This window comes from Gekko japonicus, unplaced genomic scaffold, assembly GCF_001447785.1.
Source record: "Gekko japonicus isolate JY-2015 unplaced genomic scaffold, Gekko_japonicus_V1.1 scaffold87, whole genome shotgun sequence".
NCBI lineage: Eukaryota > Metazoa > Chordata > Lepidosauria > Squamata > Gekkonidae > Gekko > Gekko japonicus.
In genome coordinates this window covers 1798349-1804348 of record NW_015164184.1, presented here as the reverse complement: position 1 = coordinate 1804348, position 6000 = coordinate 1798349, and positions in this window count along the sequence as shown.

The following is a 6000-nucleotide window of genomic DNA, read 5'->3' as shown; positions in this document are numbered from 1 at the left end:
CGGGGGGCGCGGGGGGGCGGGGGGGGGGGGGGGGGCTAACAACCCTACATGCAAAAATACTAAAATGTATTTTATTTATTTATGTATTAAGTTTATACCCCGCCCTTCCCCAAGAAATGGGTTCAGGGCGGCTCACAACATAAGAACGACAACAATGAAAACAGTAAAACAATAAATAACAATAGCAGGTAAAAAGTCAGATCCAATGCCTTATATATGGTACTGATCATTCCAAAAGACTCCAGTGCCTAGATGATATCCAAAACAGTACGGCTCTGAGGAAAGGTCATGGACAGCACCGTGAACAGGATGGGGGGGGGTCAGGATGGACTGAACGCCCGCCGCCTCAACCGAAGGGCTGGCAGAACACCTCTGTTTCGCAGGTCCTGAGGAACTGTGCTAGGTCCTGCAGGGCCCTGATCTCAAGTGGGAGCAGGCCAGGGCGAGGGTTGAAAAAGCCCTTGCCCTGGCCAAGGCTAAGCAGACGTCCCTTGGGCCAGGGATCGCCAGGAGATATTGATCAGAAGAGCGTAAAGCTCTCCAGGGCTCATATGGGGAGAGACGGATTTCTGTGAAGGCAGTAGAGATGTATGCCCTTTGGGTTGTATGGCCTTTGAGTTGCATGCCCTTTGAATGACAGGGCCAGTGTGTCCCAAGGTGCAGCACATGCACTGGATAATGTGGAACATCAATGAAGTGCATCAAGCTGGTGCTTTTTGTGAGAGCACATCTCAAGTCTTCTGCAACAGACAGTTCCTCAGCCAAGAAGTCGGTACAAAAAGTGTTAAGGTTCCTTGTAGAAACCGAAAGATCTGAGAAACCATTAATATTGGACCTTGCATGGATAAAAAATAGAGACAATATAATAAGACCCCTATTTTCACATTAAAGTAGGGTTGCCAACCTCCAGGTGGTGGCTGGAGATCTCTCACTATTACAGCTTATTTCCAGGTGACAAGAGATCAGGTCACCTGGAGAAAATGGCTGCTTTGGAAGGTGGACTGTATGGCATTGTACCCCACCGAAGTTCCTCCCCTCCCCAAACCCCACGCTCCTCAGGCTCCACCCCCAAAATATCCAGGTATTTCCCAACCCAGAGCTGGCAGATGGCACCTGTCCAGGTGGCACCTGACGATTTCCCACTATTACACTTCATCTCCAGATGACCAAAGATCAGTTCCCCTGGAGAAAATGGCTGCTTTGGAAGGTATGACATTATGCTCTGCTGAGGTCCCTCCCTCCCCAAAACTCACCATCCTCAGAGTCTAATCCCTAAATCTCCAGGAATTTCCCAACCCAAAGCTGGCAACTGTACAACAAGGAGATAGCCAGTGTAGTGTACTGCTTTAAGGGGGGTATCTGGGTTCCGGACCCCACTGAGCCATAAAACTCCCTGGATGACTTTGGGCCAACCACTCTCAGCCCCGAACCTACCTCGCAGGGTTGTTGAGAGGATAAAATAGAGGTGGGCAGAAGGGTGGCGTAAAATGTTGATAGGTACTCTGAGAATGAAAAAGTGCTCAACTTATTCTCTTATCCATGCCTGAGGGCTCTTCTCTCTGTGTATTTGTTTGTAACTGCCTGTCCTACAGTTTTAAAAGCGAAGAGGATGTTTTGGTTTAAAGATATGTAACTGGAAAAAAAAGATCTGCTTTATATTATCAGTGTTTCAAAGAGATCCTCACCTGATAACACCATGTGAAATAGGTATAGGAACTCCCACAGTGATAACATGAGTATGGCTTGGGTAGATGCAACTTTCACCAGCAGGAAATGAGGCCTGGGAGAGAGGGGGGGGGGGGACTCAGAGCACATGATGGTGCAGTTTGCTCAATAAAGTTATTTCAGTGCTTGAGCAGTGATTCGCAGGAGATGGTATACCCGGGAGACATTCCCTTTAAATCACTTTTGCAAGCAGGCACCACACAGGAGTGGAGGCCAAGTGCCGAAAGATTCGCAGGAGATGGTATACCCGGGAGACTGATTTCCTTAGAACATTGGGATGGTCCCTGGTAAATAAAGATGTTTGGAGTTCGTGAAGAATGTAAAATTCACTTGGAGGGAATTTGAGCTGCTGAAGTTCTATGCACAGAGCTGAATTCCCACATGCCTGTGCTGGCTGGGGTCAGAGCCATATTGCAGCATGTAGGGAGAGAAGGCTAAACACACACCCCTCACGCACACAAACTAGGGGGTCAGGTTTCCACTATAATGGGAGACCTCTCGCCATTTGCCCATGTAAGTGCTTTCAAAGTCAGTTTGGGGAGAATGGGAGGGAACCCCTTCTAATTTCTTCATTCCCCCCCCTCTAATAGCTTGTTTAAATTTCTTTTTTTCCCCTGGTTCAAATATTAGGGATGGGCACAAACCTAAATTCATCATGAACTGGGCCCACTGTCAAAACCCGTTTAAAAGGAACATTCCCTTTAAATCACTTTTGCAAGTAGGCACCACACGGGAGTGGAGGCCAAGCACAGAATTCTCCGCTTTGCTTCCACTCCCATGTGGCACCCTACTCAAAACCCATTTAAAGGAGCCACCGCCATCAGAAAGGAGGGAGGGAAGATCCATGAACCTCACAAATATGAACCAGTTCGTGAAAGGGTGGAGGTTTGTCCCTGGTTGTTGTTGTTGTTCAGTCGCACAGTCGAGTCCGACTCTTTGCGACCCCATGGACCAGATCACACCAGTCCCTGGACAAACCCCCATTTCCCCAGTTTGTGCCTATCCCTACTCAGTATATGTTTGAGAGCCGCAAGATCTCCTCAGCTTACAGTGAGCTTGAGATATTAGATGCTGAAGGGATCGGCATTCATTATCAAACCAGTTATTATGACCGGGCAACAGTTGTTTCTTATTCGCCCTTGAGCGGATTGGTTTCAATAAATCCACAACTTTATCCAACATTCCTAAAAGGAGACCCAGGGAGGTGTCCAGGTGTGCAGCGGGTTTAGAAGGGCAGCCACTTTTCCTTCCATGGCAGCATTCTCGCCTAAGTGTATTCTGAGCCCTCAAAAGGGGGACCTGGTTTCTGGAAGTGATTCCCCTAACAGGCCCACCAGAGAAAGTATGACCAGTAGGTGATCTCTACCAAGAAAAGGCCCCACTTGTAGGTTATCAATAAGAATGAGTCATGTGGGGGAAATAAGAAAGTAATCAATCAAACTACAGCCTCGGGGGGGGGGGGGGGAAGTAGAATCTCCAAAGGTATCCGTTCAATGGGTGGAAGCCAAAGGTGTGAGCTGGCATTGTGCTGGCATGTGATTTCACATCTGGCAAAAACCTGGAAGTGACATCATTACATCAGGTGATGCTCTAGGATTCACCCTAAATGCTTTGGGTGAATCTTAGTGGGCTGCCCCAAAACAACAACATCACTTCTGGTTTGTCACTGGAAGTGACATCATGGCCCTCCTATCCTTGTCCCTCAATTCCTCACAAGGGGCTGCTGGCTGTGGCTGGTAACCCTTTCCCCTCCACACACACACACCAGTGTTGTTTTCCCGACCTGAAATGGCCCCACAGAGCTGCTTCCCACCTTAGGAGTGGGAAATTGCAGTGATGGGCTACAGGTAAGTTTCTCCATCATGGCACATAGCAGCTCCGTGGGGCCATTTTAGATTCAGAAAATGGCATAGGTGGGGAAAGGCTTAAACTCCTTCTCCCTGCGTACCATAGTCCCAATCTGAACTGGCTCTGTGTGTGCCTCGGAATTAAGTTCTCAGCACAGAACTCCCCAAGCACGTCTGATTGACAGCTACCTCTTCCTCTTCTGCCTTGAGGACCCAAGGACTTTGAGTTAAAGCAACGCAACCTCTACTGCAGGGTTCCCAACCTTTTTGAGCTCCTAACATCTTGCGTAGCAGGAGGGGAAGGCTGGGGTGATGGAAAGATGTTACCCAACCCCCCCAGTGGTCTCTCTCTAAAAAGGCGCGGTGGTGTAAGTGGCCGTGGCGGCTTCTACTCATAAGCCTGGCGGAAGAGCTCCGTCTTGCAGGCCGCCACTGACAAAGACCTGGCCCTTGTTGTCACAAGCTTGGCCTCCTTAGGGCCCGGGGTCACCAGCCAGTGTCGTGACCCCGACCGAAGTGCTCTTTGGGGAATATATGGGGAAATGCGGTCCCTCAGATAAGTCAGACCCTGGCCATGTAGGGCTTTAAAGGTAAGCACCAGCAGTTTGTCACAAATCCAGTATGCTATAGGCAGCCAGTGCAGCGCTTTCAGCACAGGTCGGGTGTGCTCCCAGCCCGGGACGCCCACCAACAACCTGGCCGCAGCATTCTGCACCAGCTGTAGCTTCCGGATTTGCGACAAAGGCAGCCCCATGTAGAGAGCGTTGCAGTAGTCTAGCCTCGAGGTGACCGTCACATGGATCACTGTAGCTAGGTCATTGCGGTCAAGGAAAGGAACCAACTGCCGTATCAGCCGAAGATGATAAAAGGCCGATTTGGCAGTGGTTGCCACCTGGGCCTCCATCGTTAAGGTGGGGTCCAGGAGCACTCCCAAACTCCTAAGCTGGCACCAAAGGTGCCCCATCAAAGATCGGGAGCTGGAGCCCTAACCCTAATCCGGTCCGACTCAAGCACAGGACCTCCGTCTTCGCCGGGTTTAACTTCAGCCGGCTCAGTCTGAGCCACCCAGCCACAGCTTGCAGAGCCCGGTGCAGATCTTCTGGGTCGGAGCCCGACCAGCCACCCAACATCAGATAGAGCTGGGTGTCATCTGCATATTGACGACAACCCAGCCCACACCTCCTGGCAATCTGGGCGAGGGGGCACATATAAATGTTAAACAACATCGGGGAAAGCACCACCCCCTGAGGCACACCACACTCAAGTGGGTGCCTCTGGGACTGCTGTTCCCCTACCCTGGCCCCCGCCTTTGAAGAAAAGAGGAAAGCCACTGAAGAGCAAGCCCCTGTATCCCCACGTCGGCGAGACGTTGGGTCAGCAACTGGTGTTCGACCGTGTCGAACGCGGCCAACAGATCTAATAACAACCGTGCCGCCACACTGCCTCGATCCAGATGCCAGTTGCCCACTGGGGTCCTTCCCTTCCCCAAATCCTGCCCTTCCCAGGATCTACTCAGAAATCTCCAGTAATGTCCCAACTCAGAGTTGGCAGTCTTAGATGTGATGCTGTATGGTCCACTATCCAAAGATGCCATTTGCTCCAGGGGAACTGATCTCCACAGTCTGGAGGTCAGTTGTAATTCCTGGATAACTCCAGGCTTCACCTGGAAGCTGGCAACCATGTATTTCACTACGTATATATTTTTTAAAAGGCAGCGACACCCTGCTGCATCTGTTTGGGTCTTGGTGCTGAGTGAGGACCTGACAAAATGGTCAAGCTATTCTTGTGCTTCGGATATGCTACTCTGCTTTGCACGGAGGGTTTACGATTGCTGTCTTTGGTTTCTCTGTTGCAGATCCTTTAAAAAAATATATTACATTTTATCCAGTATGAAACATACAAATTACACACATGCACAGTAGCATTGAAACCCATTTTATGCTGCATTTTTTAAAAAAGTTTCCAACTGATCTTAAACACCAATTTTTGCTGTCTAGGGTTGCCAACCTCCAGATGGTGGCTGGAGATCTGCTAGAATTAGAAGTAATCTCCAGGTAAAATAGATCAGTTCCCATGGAGAAAATGGCCACTTTGGAAGGTGGGCTGTATGGCATCATACCCCACTGAAGCCCCTCCCCTCCCCAAACCCCGCCCTCCTCAGGCTCCACCCCCAAAGTCTCCAGGTATTCCCAGCCTGGAGCTGACAACCCCACTGAACCATTTTCACTTAACCTAGTCAGTTTATTTGCCATGCTTCAGTTAACCAACATTTGACACTCAGTTTCTCAGAAGAGTTCTAGTTTCAGGTATTTGGCTGCAGTAATAAAGTCTGAGACCATAGTTCCTTTGGCACAAACTCATGAATAAGAACCAACAAAAGAAACTTCGGTTTTTGGGTGGTTTTTTTTTGAGATTGTAATATTAACCA